Genomic DNA, 13,890 nt, shown 5'->3' on the forward strand with positions numbered 1-13,890 from the left:
AAAAGAGCCCACTCCTTAATATCTGTGGTATTCTGGTCCTCAGATAGTTTTACTGTTTGACCAGTTCAATTTATTCAATACTTTATTGGCATGATTGTGTTTACATACAATATTGCCAAAGCATTAGTACACAAAACAAATACTGAACATTATGTTAAAAAATAAAAAATGCTGTAACATATGTACTGTACATTGATACCCCTTTATTGTGATGATCAAGGCAGTGACTTGTTTCTGATCACTAGAAAAGTAATAGCAGACCTCTCCTCAACAAGCTGAACATTATAAGGTATCATTCATGTCTGTACCATAAAGTCACAGAAATGTTATGTTCTAAAGTTTAATATGTAGGGTTAGGGGTTTGCTCAAATCTCAACCCTAATTATGACCAATGGAAATAGTAACAGTTGCCTTAAAAAATTAAATCAATATTCACAAACAATCTTGTTAGTTTTTGCCCCGTTTTAATAATATGTGCATGTCAAATGCTTGAATACATCAGTTGCGTAACTGGATGCTGCTCTCTGTTTCCTCACCTCCAGCCAGGAGCAATGTCTCTCTCATTCATCCCCTTTATCTGGCTCTCCTCTCTGAACTCATCCATCATGCAGTCCATCAGATTCATCAAAGACTTTACCAGGCTTGTACTGGACATGGGAGATAACTCCTGAATGCATAGACGGAACACACTCCATTAGTCTGGACCAGGAACCTGCAGCTAGATGATTGTTTGTGTGCCATCATACTGGGCAAAACTGTCTTAAGGGTGCACAAGACATGCTGTGATACTGGAATATTCAGGTTTTCAACATGAGATAATAAATATCACCACAATGTTTGACAGATAAATTAAAAACACAAGATTGTGAAATAATTGTGGCTGTAAATTAAGAAGAATGAAGAAGCACCTCTTGCCCTGACAAAAATTGTATTAACAAACACAAACTAAAAGCACTAACAGACAAAACAGGAAGGTCAGGGAAAGTTTTTCTTTTTATTTTTTTTTTTTAAAGAAAGCACATAATTAGCTTTTTATGCCATTTTGAACACAATATAGGCACGTAAGCACAAAAGAACCCTTAATTGCAGAAGCCTGTGATTATTGGGACACATAATTTGGAGTGTAATTAATTAATATCATCACAGACTACAAAATGAATAAAAACTGCCTCTCTCCCGGATGAGCTAAATACTTTTTATGCTCGTTTAGAGGGAAATAACACCACCCTAGCGGACAGAGCTCTCTCGGACGAATATACAGAGGTTAGTTCACTCTCCATCTCTGTAGTGGATGTAGCCCGATCCTTCCGATGGGTGAATATCCGTAAAGCTGCAGGTCCAGACTGCATTCCGGGCCACGTCATCAGAGCATGCGCGAACCAACTGGCTGGTGTTTTTATGGACATTTTCAACCTTTTCCTCTCTTTGTTTGTAGTTCCCACATGCTTCAAAATGTCCACCATTGTGCCTGTACCAAAGCAATCTAAAATCACTTGCTAATATGACTGGCGTCCTGTTACTCTGACCCCCATCATCAGCAAATGAGCTAATCAGAGATTACATCTGCTCTGTGCTGCCTGCCTCACTGGACCCATTGCAGTTTGCTTACCGCAACATCCGCTCCACTGATGATGCCATTGCATCTACACTACACACTGCTCTCTCCCACCTGGAAAAAAGGAACACTTATGTGAGAATGCTGTTTGTAGACTACAGCTCAGCATTCAACACCATAGTGCCCTCCAAGCTTTATGTGAAACTCCAGGGCTCTGGGCTTAAATAGCTCGCTGTGCAGCTGGATCCTGAACTTCCTGTCAAGCAGATGCCAGGTGGTTAGAATGGGCAGCAACATCTCCTCATCACTGACCCTCAACACTGGAGCCCAGCAGGGCTGTGTTCTCAGCCCACTCTTGTATTCCTTGTACACACGACTGCGTGGCAACACACAGCTCCAATGCCATCATTAAGTTTGCTGATGATACGACGGTGGTAGGTCTGATCATCACAGAGGAACTCACATGGTCCGTTCACACTGAGGCTGTTGTGAAGAAGGCTCATCAGTGCCACTTCTTCCTGAGATGGCTGAGGAAGTTTGGAATGAACCACCACAATCTCACACGGTTCTACACCAGCACTGTAGAGAGGATCACTGCCTGGTACGGCAATAGCACCACCCACAACCTGCAAAGCCCTGCAAAGGGTGGTGCGAACTGCCAGACACATCATCAGAGGTGAGCTTCCCTCCCTCCAGGACACATATACCAGGCGGTGTGTGAAAAAAGCTCGAAGGATCATCAGAGACTCCAGCCACCCGGGCCATGGGCTGCTCTCACTGCTACCATCAGGCAGGCGGTATCGCAGCATCAGGACCCGCACCAGCCGTCTCCATGACAGCTTCTTCCCCCAAGCAATCAGACTTTTGAACTCTTGATCTCTCGCGATCAATATAAATCAGCACTGCACTTTATTAATCATATTATCTCACACTGGACTGTCATAAATTATAAATTATATTCTCTCTTAACAACACACTGGCAACTGACTATCAGCCGACGGCCTGAATGTCAATACAGTACAATACAACCTACTGTATATTTTATATATACTTTATATACTATTTTTATTGTATAATGTGTATTCTATATTGTCTGTATTGTATACTGTACATTGTATATTATTATTTGTATATTGTGTTGTGTGTAATTATGTGTATATTTTATATGTAAATTGTGTTGTGTAAATCTGATGTTTATTGTAAATTGGTATATGTCTCATCACTGTCATGACTGCTATGTTGCTCGGATTTGCACCCAAGACTTTCACCCACTATTGCACTTGTGTATATGGTTGTGTGACAATAAAAGTGATTTGATTTGATTTGATTTGATTTGACTTGATGGAAACTGCTGTCAGAAACTGGCTCCCACAGAAGGCACATGTAAATGGTAGAGGTGTACGTGGACTGGAAACTGGGCGTGTATGCACAGGTGTTAAGCCGTGGGAGACTTCTAAGGCTAGCATGACCTCTGAGAACAAGTTAGCTTGTTCAACTGAATGCTGATTGAACTTTGGTCTACTTTTCAGCAGGCCTCACTTATGAATCATGCATCTTTATATAAAAGTGAAAGAGAGCGAGAAAGAGATTGAAAGAGACAGATCAGACCAAAGAGAGATGGTTTATGTTCATACTATAGCTAGAGCATTTGTTTTTCCGACCAAGCAAGATGAGATCCATACAGATTTGATCTCTTTCTCACTTTTTCCCTCTGGCTTTATCTCTAGCATCAGCTTTGATCTGATCTGGTGACAGGCACAAACAACAGAAAAACACACACACTTTTATATTGCTCTTGCACACTTCCCTTCTCCATAATGTGTTCATTTAATCTCCATCATCATCATCCATTCTTTTAAATCCGAGTCTTCTGCCCACACTGGGTCAGATAGAGCTGAGAGACATAATTTTAAGAGCCTTTCCTCAGGCTGGGATATGTGAAGCAGATACAAAGCCATCTTAGCAGAAGACGCAGAGATAAAGAAGGGGAGGAAATCACATTGGTGTTTCTGAAAGCAGGAATCCAGCAGCAACATGTCATTTTGCCATTCTTGGGGAGGATGCAAGTCAGAGAAAGAGCAGTGTGGGTGTATTATTGTGGCACTGCCAATGAACTGGATAAGGCATCTTTTGACAGTTTTTCTGGAAAAGGTTCTAATATGCTGAATGACAATGAAAATCCAATTTGATGGTCTAGTTTTTTTGCATCCAAACATCAAAGACAGAGCCTGTCTTGAATATGATGGCAATTTCAGAGAGATGTCTCATCTGATAAAATGTGATATAAAAATGTGTTGGGAAATGTGATGATACATTTTCATCAAATTTCATCATATTTTAAGGTTGCACTTTACCTATTAGAAACATTTGCACTGTAGACTTCCCTTTGTAGGTGAACTATATTACAGGAATATACATAGGAATATATTACAAATACACAAGTGTCTGCTGAAGCATCTCTAGTGATAATGGAATTTGAAACATGTCTATACTCACACCTTAAGTATAACACTAAGAGCGTGATTTCCCCTTATCTTAAAAAAAAAAAAAAAAAATTACTTAAGGGTGTTGTGTTTAATCCCTTAGACATTTTTCTTAGGTAAGGTAAACCATTAAGTGATTTACTACAGTGAGCTAGGTTTTACCGTAATAAAATGTAGAACCAGAACCTGTTACTATGGACACAACATGTCCTTACCAACTTTCAGAAGACCGGAAATGACCCAACCAACATTTGGCCAATTTAACCACATAAATGTAAGTCTGTTTCTTACAAATACTGTAGCTATTCGGGCTTCAGAAGAGTTTGTTTAACTATATGAATCATATAGACTACTATTATTTACCTTTTATGGTGCTTTTTGTCCTTTTTAGAGCTTGACAGCCCCCGATCTCTGTCTATTCTCATTGTAACAGATCAGGGCTGTGTTTTCCAAAGGCATCATAAGCTAAGAAGATCGTAGAAACAACTGGCACCAGTGGTCTCTATGATCAAATTAAGCTTGCGATGCTTTTGGGAAAAGCAGCCCAGAGCCTTTTGTGATCCTTGAAAGACAGGAAGTCATACAGGTTTGGAACAACTCATGGGTAAGTAAATGATGACAGAGTTTTAATTTTTGGGTGAACTATTATTGTAACTATTCTCAAGGTTAACATTTGCCTGTCCATCTCACCGTATCTGGTAAAGTCACCTCCAGGTCCATGGGATCAAAGATGAGACTCATCTGTGGGAACATCTGGATGATCTCCCCACTCATGAGACGAAGCTTCTTGTTATCATCCAGTACAGTGTTCAAGTTCTCAATCCACACTGCGTCCACTGGCCCATCAAAGATAAGCCACTTTCTGTCAGGACTCTGAGGAGGGATGCAGTGAACAGTTACTCCAAAGTCACTACACAAAATATCAAATTTGCTGTGTGAGCTGTGGCTAGTTATAAAACTGGCATTACTGTACTGGTATAATTTTATTATAACACTTTATAGATTCCAGCCAGACATGTTCGTAAGTGTCTGAAGCAGAGTCCAAGTTAAGTCTCAAGTCTTTCAAGGCCAATTCTAAGTCAAGTTCCACCGTGTCTGTCTTCAATCGCCCCGCCACAGCTTTATAATTTGTTTATCACAAACTTGAAATGCATCCTCATGTTCTGATCTAGCTCAGCATTCTGCTGAAACAGGATTTTCTGCAAAAACAGCCAAGATTCTGTTGCATACTTTTCATTGCCTTGAGCAAAGCAGTGACAATCAAATATGAAACTATGTGTAAAGCAGATACTTGACACCTGTCTCTTATTACGTTGCTTTTTATTCCTCAATTACAGCTATTAGGAGATCTACTCTTGTTCCTTAGTTGTTTCTTTTACTTCCTTTCTTGCTGAACAAATGACATCAATTGTAAACCATGTCTTCTGCCAACAACTGCTTAAGCTAAAGCATTTCCATTCCAAGCTGGAGAAACAAAGCTTCATACTGTAATCCTCTGGGAATACGGGTTTACTGCGCTAATAACAACGTTCGTGTCAGTGCTACAAGATTCAGATTCAGATTTTGTGTTACCACGATGAGAGAAAATTCAGAGCTGTATTTCTCAGGCAGGAATGTAAGCACTCTGTTTTGAAGTGGCTTTAATCTGATGGCAGAGAATTTAACAATTATTGCTGGCATTTATGTATCAAGTAGTGGCTTATACACATATTTTTTTCTGTACATGGTGAGACATTCTTTCTGTGTTAAACATAGGCAGAGAATGTGTAAGTTGGGCATGCAGTGTGTATTTAGGAATATACAGTAGGTATCGAGGAAATTCCGACTGCCGCTATAGGATAACGCTGCTCATACAGCTGGTCTACTATCAGTTTCCTCTCCTCAATTTCAAACCTTAATTTCTAGTGAGAAGGGGAGAGCTGACTATTCATTAACATCGCTTGAGTGGCTGCAGACGATCACTGCATGTATGTGCAAGGAGACTGTCTTTATTTCTTAAATAATTTTACATTTCAAAAACAAATATTAAATAGAGTTAAACATATTTATTATATTATGGTCACTGAAAACGAGTTCATCTAAATTTGTAACGTTTCTTTTTAATTATATAATGTTTCCCATATATGCATTTTGCATCGGTGCTGCGCATAATATGTAATATTATTTGTAATTGCATGGATGCTACCACACCAAAGCATGTGCTGGTGCCACATATTCAATGGGCCCTTTGAGGGCACAAATAAACTCTGATATGGCCCAGGCTTAAATTAAGTTTGACACCCCTGTTTTAAGGTATTCCTCGGCCAATACGCGTCAACACGGGTCCGGCGTTGCAGGCTTGTGGGCGTGCGCACAACAGCACCGCTGCTGAAAAAAATGGCAGGAAACTCTGAAAAAAGGGGTGTTTCAATCAAACTCGAAACGAGACAGCACAAAGAAGACTCTCACTACTGAATTTTACCTTAACTTCCAAAAGTTTTCAAGTCATCGATGCATGATACTGTTGATGTGGACTGCTTATGATTATGGTGTGATTAATATGCTGGGTTGATGGCTGGATGGATGGATGGACGGACAGAGGGATAACTGTAACTTGGAAGCGGCAAATGCCCTATAGCTGACTGCCAGGATGCCATCTGACCACTCATGGGACACAGGATCAAACTGACCATACAACTGGCCCATGGTGATAGACTTTGGATTGATCACAGTTATCTGAACCCTCTTCTCTTCCATTAGTCCCTGTATTTAAAGCACTTTTGTTTTTCATCTTTGATGGTACACTTTAAGTTGTTCTGATTTAAATGTAGGAAAACAGATCCACATTTTTTGCAGGCTTGTAAATGTGGTTTTATGCAGCGATTTATAGCAGTACCACCACTAAATGTGTTGTTTCATCTTTGGACGCACATGAAATCACATTTCCTTTCTATGAAAACATATTTTACAGACATTTTAAGCATTTTGTTTAATCTGTTAAATCAAACGGCATACTGTATAATAAATTTGAGCATACAGTAAAGCTAAGTTCATTGACATTTGTCCCTGTATGAAATGTGTGTATGTGCAAGAATGGTTTTAATGTGATATTGTGATTTATACTGTGACTATTTGACTGAAACTCACTGTCCACTGTTCAATGATCTTAACATACAGATAAACTCTCATAGTCTACAAATGTGGTACTACTAACGCCTAAATAGTTTTTGTGAACAGTCTTCTAATTTTAGCACCTTTTCACAGATGTCATGCAGGGCTGCGGCAAGCACATGATAGGCGGACGTCTTTCCACCGAAGGGCTCTCCCACCAACATGAAGCCATGGTGCACAATCATCATTTCATAGATCTGCAGGATCTTCTCAGCAAAGAAATCAGTGACCTGCAGGTTCATCTCAGCACTGTTTCCTTAATAGCCTCAAGCAGCACACTATAGTCTGGTTTTGGAAGCTTGATTCCAGGGAATAGATCAGAGGTGATGCCCTAGACAGATTAACAATGATTGAGAAGCTAGTGATCGTGGCAAAATCACTAAATGAATGGATAAATTATTTGATTTATGAAAACGATTTGATATTTACATATGCTTTGTTGCAGATTTATAAATACTGATGAATGTATAATTTTTGGCATATGATGAATATACTGATGTGTGACCCAGATTTGTTGAGAATAGTGTTGTACCTCAAGTAAAGGCAAATCATGAGCTAGAAATGTAGGAAGGTTAACATCAATAATATATATCAGCAACAGAATATCCTCATTTTCTTTTGGAAACCTCAGCTGTGACATGTTAAACACAGGGAGAGAAAAAGGTTTGACACTCAAGAACAAATTTGCTTGTGCTGCCATTTTTTAAAGTCTCCAGAGGGAGAATGGCATTCAGTCACATTGTCTTTGTTCATTCTATACCATCACAGTCAATTGCAACTTAGACCTGAGGGGTTTAAAGCATGCCTTTGTCTCTAGAAGTAATTTCAAGATGGAAAAAGAGTGTGGTCTCGAGTGTGATGGTGCAAAGATTGCTGTGAAAATGACACAAACGTATTCATTTCTGAAAAAAGCACAGATGATACAAGCAGGTGTTATTCAAATTTGGAAAAAAGCAAGAAAAGCGAGCAGGAACTGTCAAGATCAGTGTCTTTTTCTACTTCTCATCTGCCTTTTTCAGTTGTAAGAGATTAACTTTTTGTGATATTACAGGTTTCTTATTGTTACACTATAGGCACACTAGCAAGAAACATTAAGAGTAACTACGGCCATGTATATACTGCAGCAAAATGAAGTTGGCACTTCTCTTCTGAGTGCTTAAGCCAATTTTGTACACTCAAAGTTTGGTTTTTATGGATGGACCCAGATTATTTCAGTCTGAATTTAACAGTTTAATCTGCACATTTCAGTACTAACTGTTTTATGAACATGTCACAATGTAATGCAGGCTTTGTAAAGAGGCAATTATAGAAGGATTTTTGTTATAGAAGGATGTTATTGAAGCAAATCAAACCTTGAAGCTTGCAAGTAAGTGTACCAAATTGCTGTTTCACATTCCACATGTGAAGAATGCGTTTACATTCAAGTATTCAAGGCACAGTAGAAAAAAAAAAAAAAACTGACTGTTTAAAAAATAAATAAATAAAAAATAGTTAGATTATAAAAGGACCATAAGGGGAAGCAATTCATAAAAATGTATGATATGACCCCTTTAATTGCACATAGAATTGACAGAACCTATGAGGATAGACATTTGATGATATTCTAAAGGAAGAATTCTCTTTTTCCCTTGTGCACACTAAGTACATGTTTTAGGGTAAAGAAGTGCAACAATAATAAATCTAAAATCGCTGGATATACTTCAGCTAGGTCTTAACCATGACCATGAGTGTTAGCATGAACCCCTGCCTTGAGCCAAACACTTAACTCCAGTTTGCTTCAGGGGATCTGCACTTCAAAAGAGCATTCTGTGCGGTTCTCAGAAGACAAAGACTATACTGTTTGACTAGCAATCAAGTAGAGTTATGTTACTTATAACATTAAAAAGCTGATGTGTGTAAATTTCGATGTAAAGAAATCATTCTTGTAACCAAGCTCAATATGCAGAGTTAACTAGAAATCATTTGAAGGTTGATTTCACCTAAAAGTGTAACACTTTGTAGGTATAAAAGCATTTCTTGTTTTGTCTGAGAGGCCTGTCCAGCCCGAAGCAACAACAGTGGCTCGATCAGTGCAGTGTGAGTTTGGGGAGGGACTATCTGTTTGTACAACCAATGGTAAATGGGGACATTTTCTGGAATTTAAAAACTGTACTGATTGGAAGCCAGAATTCTTGAGGGTCAAATAAGGTTTTAGTTCTCAGTTTCAATAGTTTGTTTTTCACAGATCTGCAATTCTCTGGGCTGCTGAGTATGAACATAATTTATATTCAGTGTCAGATTCATTTGGCTTTGATCCACAGCTGAAAAGTGGAGAGAGAGAGAGAGAGGAGAAGGAGCGTGCAATGGGAATTGAGACGAAGTGGAAATGTTTCACTCCTCTGACCCATGGTAACTCTGTGCTGATAACAGTGGCAGGCGAAGAGGAACTGTGCCAATTGCAGTTGGTAGTCCTTCAGAATTGCTTTAAAAAGTTTTTAGGGCACACAGGAATGGTAGCTTAGCAGAAGCAGCCAGAGCCAAAACATATACTAAATTAAATGGGATGTTAGATCAGAAAATGAAAGACTTAAAATTCAAAGACAAAATTCAGTCTGATTCTTTAAATCACACCATTAAAGATTCAATTCACAGATTATTTCAGAAAGGCCATGTATAGAAATGCAATGGCAATCACCACAAGCAATTTTACAATCAAATAACTAAAATTAGAAAGCATGCATTAAGATCAGTTTCACAGATATATTTCCAAGTATCAAAGAAATGTACAGTACTTTGCAGAAACGGTTTCTATTGTGGTATTGTGATACAAATTCACACTGACTTGGAATTGACTGAAAAATATGTGTTTGGAACTTGGGAGTTCATATCACAAACTCAGTTATATGGCAATTTCACCGTTACGTTTCAACAGTGAAACTTTGTTTTCATACTGAATAGGGTTCTTGTGACTTTAATCAAATAAATCAATATATTTTAGCTCCTGTACTAAATATTTCAGGGTACTATTAATTATTTGAACTTTATTTAAGAGTAAAATTCAGTGAGCTCTTTTAAACAGTTTTAAAAGGACCAAAACTTAGCATCTGGAGAGCATATTAGTTTAGAGAGCATATATATATATATATATATATATATATATATATATATATATATATATATATATATATATATATATATATATATTTTTTTTTTTTTTTTTTTTTTTTTTTTTGTCAGGTTACCCACAAAAAAATCACATGTCAAACAACAATAACACAGCATTAGATGTAGATAAGGGGATACAGGGCCTACCTTCAGGTTCCCCGCAGCAGTGAGAACAGATTTGACAGCCCTCATGCCATAATCATAATGGTGCTGAGAAGAGAGCTGCTCAGAGCACAGCCTATACATACAGTGCATCCAGAAAGTATTCACAGCACTTCACTTTTTCCACATTTTGTTATGTTACAGCCTTATTCTAAAATGGATTAAATTCATTATTTTCCTCAAAATTCTACAAACAATACCCCATAATGACAACGTGAAGAAGTTTGTTTGAAATCTTTGCAAATTTATTAAAAAGGAAAAAAAAGAAAGAAAAAAAATCACATGTACATAAGTATTCACAGCTTTTGCCATGACACTCAAAATTGAGCTCAGGTGCATCCTGTTTCCACTGATCATCCTTGAGATGTTTCTACAACTTGATTGGAGTCCACCTGTGGTAAATTCAGTTGATTGGACATGATTTGGAAAGGCACACACCTGTCTATATAAGGTCCCACAGGTAACAGTGCATGTCAGAGCACAAACCAAGCCATGAAGTCCAAGGAATTGTCTGAAGACCTCCGAGACAGGATTGTATCGAGGCACAGATCTGGGGAAGGGTACAGAAAAATTTCTGCAGCATTGAAGGTCCCAATGAGCACAGTGGCCTCCATCATCTGTAAATGGAAGAAGTTTGGAACCACCAGGACTCTTCCTAGAGCTGGCCGCCCAGCCAAACTGAGCGATCGGGGGAGAAGGGCCTTAGTCAGGGAGGTGACCAAGAACCCGATGGTCACTCTGACAGAGCTCCAGCATTTCTCTGTGGAGAGAGGAGAACCTTCCAGATGAACAACCATCTCTGCAGCACTCCACCAATCAGGCCTGTATGGTAGAGTGGCCAGACGGAAGCCACTCCTCAGTAAAAGGCACATGACAGCCCGCCTGGAAGGACTCTCAGACCATGAGAAACAAAATTCTCTGGTCTGATGAAACAAAGATTGAACTCTTTGGCCTGAATGGCAAGCATCATGTCTGGAGGAAACCAGGCACCGCTCATCACCTGGCCAATACCATCCCTACAGTGAAGCATGGTGGTGGCAGCATCATGCTGTGGGGATGTTTTTCAGCGGCAGGAACTGGGAGACTAGTCAGGATCGAGGGGAAGATGAATGCAGCAATGTACAGAAACATCCTTGATGAAAACCTGCTCCAGAGCGCTCTGGACCTCAGACTGGGGCGAAGGTTCATCTTCCAGCAGGACAACAACCCTAAGCACACAGCCAAGATAACAAAGGAGTGGCTCCGGGACAACTCTGTGAACGTCCTTGAGTGGCCCAGCCAGAGCCCAGACTTGAACCCGATTGAACATCTCTGGAGAGATCTGAAAATGGCTGTGCACCGACGCTCCCCATCCAACCTGATGGAGCTTGAGAGGTCCTGCAAAGAAGAAAGGGAGAAACTGCCCAAAAATAGGTGTGCCAAGCTTGTAGCATCATACTCAAAAAGACTTGAGGCTGTAATTGGTGCCAAAGGTGCTTCAACAAAGTATTGAGCAAAGGTTATGAATACTTATGTACATGTGATTTGTTTTATTTATTTATTTATTTTTTTTTATAAATTTGCAAAGATTTCAAAAACTTCTTCACGTTGTCATTATGGGGTATTGTTTGTAGAATTTTGAGGAAAATAATGAATGTAATCCATTTTGGAATAAGGCTGTAACATAACAAAATGTGGAAAGAGTGAAGCGCGGTGAATACTTTCCAGATGCACTGTAGCTACAATCTTCACTGAGAGAGGTCGTGCTCTGACAAATCCACAGGAGCACAGCACAATCTCAGCTATCAGAGCAAAGTCTGGCACCATCATGTCTACTGTTCAGAACAGAGCCTGCAGCAGACAATTACAAAACCATCACACTCATAGAACAGGCACAATGAACAATCTACTATAATTCTAATATAAATAAATAAAATAAAAAAGACAGGACAAAAAACAGTGAAAGTGAACAGTGACAGCAAGTAAGAAATAAAGGAACAATATAGAAGCACTATAGATACTATAGTAAACTACTGTGTAGTAAGCTACAACAAAATACGTAAAACAGATTGAAACCAATTATTAATCATGATAAGAATAATAATTTATAATAATTAATGTATGCAATAATTTGCATACATTGCATAACAATTCACAACACACACACTATACATTTGCATATAAACTACCTATTTATCATTGTTAATACTCAATACTTAAGTTACACTGTAACAAGAACACTAATGTAAAGTGATACAAATACTTTTTGTCATGTTATTCTCAGTGTGGCTAGTACTGCTGTGTGAAATACAAGTTTTAAACTTTTGATTATATTGCAATTCAGCAAAAGGCTTTGGCTGATTCCTGTATATAACTGAATCATGTCTGGTATTGATACTGCTATAATACTTGGCACTTGGTGACTTTAAAGCCGTTAAACAAGTAAGACCTCAAGGGCTTGATACACTACTTTGCTGGGCAAAAAATTAGTGTGACTGGTTGAATATGGCATGGTCAAATTATAAATCATATGCAACTGCACATCTCTGGTTTTCTCCATGATTTCAGGTTGTCAGGTAGTTCAGAGCGCCCTGCAAAGCCAGGGTTCATGGTGATAAAGACAGCACAGGTAGGGTTCAGTTTCAGCTAGGTTCCCTCAAACTGCAGCATCTCAGCATGGGCAGAAATACCTTTAGGGAAAAATAAATCTATGCATCCAAATCCACACTTAAGAAATCTCCTTATACTAAATACATATATGCAATTTAAAGGGATAGTTGAAAGAAGAAGGGGAAATGAAAATTCTGTCATCATTTTCACACTTATGTTGTTCCATAACAGCATGACTTGTTAGGAGATGTTAGAAAGAATGTTAGCCTAAGTCACCATTCAATTTAATTGAATCTTTATCGCATACAATGAATGTCAATAGTGACTGAGGCTAACATTCTGCCTAACATCTCCTTTTGTGTCTCACCAAAGAAAGTCATATAGGTTAACGCTTGACTTAACTGGACTCAACTTATTAAGTTCTGATGTACAGTATGTGTCTATTAAGTTTGATATGTACTGGATGATTGGAAAGAGTTTTTCTGTACTGTAGCTCCATTTATTAAACCTTAAAATGCATTGAAATCACAGCTGACTATACCTAAGAATGTGCAAACACACACCTCTCTGGATGGTTAAAAGTTGCTGAGCCACCACTGAAAGTACTTCCAGATCAATAAAGTTGAACTCGTCAAAGCAGGCCCAGGCACCAGACGATAACAAGCCCAGGAAAAGACCAAAAAGCTTGTGCAATGACTTACAGCAAACGTAATCTGAATACTCTGTGCTGCAAGATAACTGACAAGGGGTGAGCAAGATGACATTAACATGTAAAGCCTGTGCAATTCAAAACTCTTTGATTAAGAT

At 38.7% G+C, this 13,890-nt stretch overlaps 1 pseudogene; it reads right to left on the reverse strand.

Moving 5' to 3' along the window:
- LOC127448003 (dynein axonemal heavy chain 7-like) overlaps nt 1-13,890 on the reverse strand; it is a 105,378-nt pseudogene that overhangs the window by 43,229 nt on the left and 48,259 nt on the right.

Source organism: Myxocyprinus asiaticus, chromosome 11 (genome assembly GCF_019703515.2).
Source record: "Myxocyprinus asiaticus isolate MX2 ecotype Aquarium Trade chromosome 11, UBuf_Myxa_2, whole genome shotgun sequence".
NCBI lineage: Eukaryota > Metazoa > Chordata > Actinopteri > Cypriniformes > Catostomidae > Myxocyprinus > Myxocyprinus asiaticus.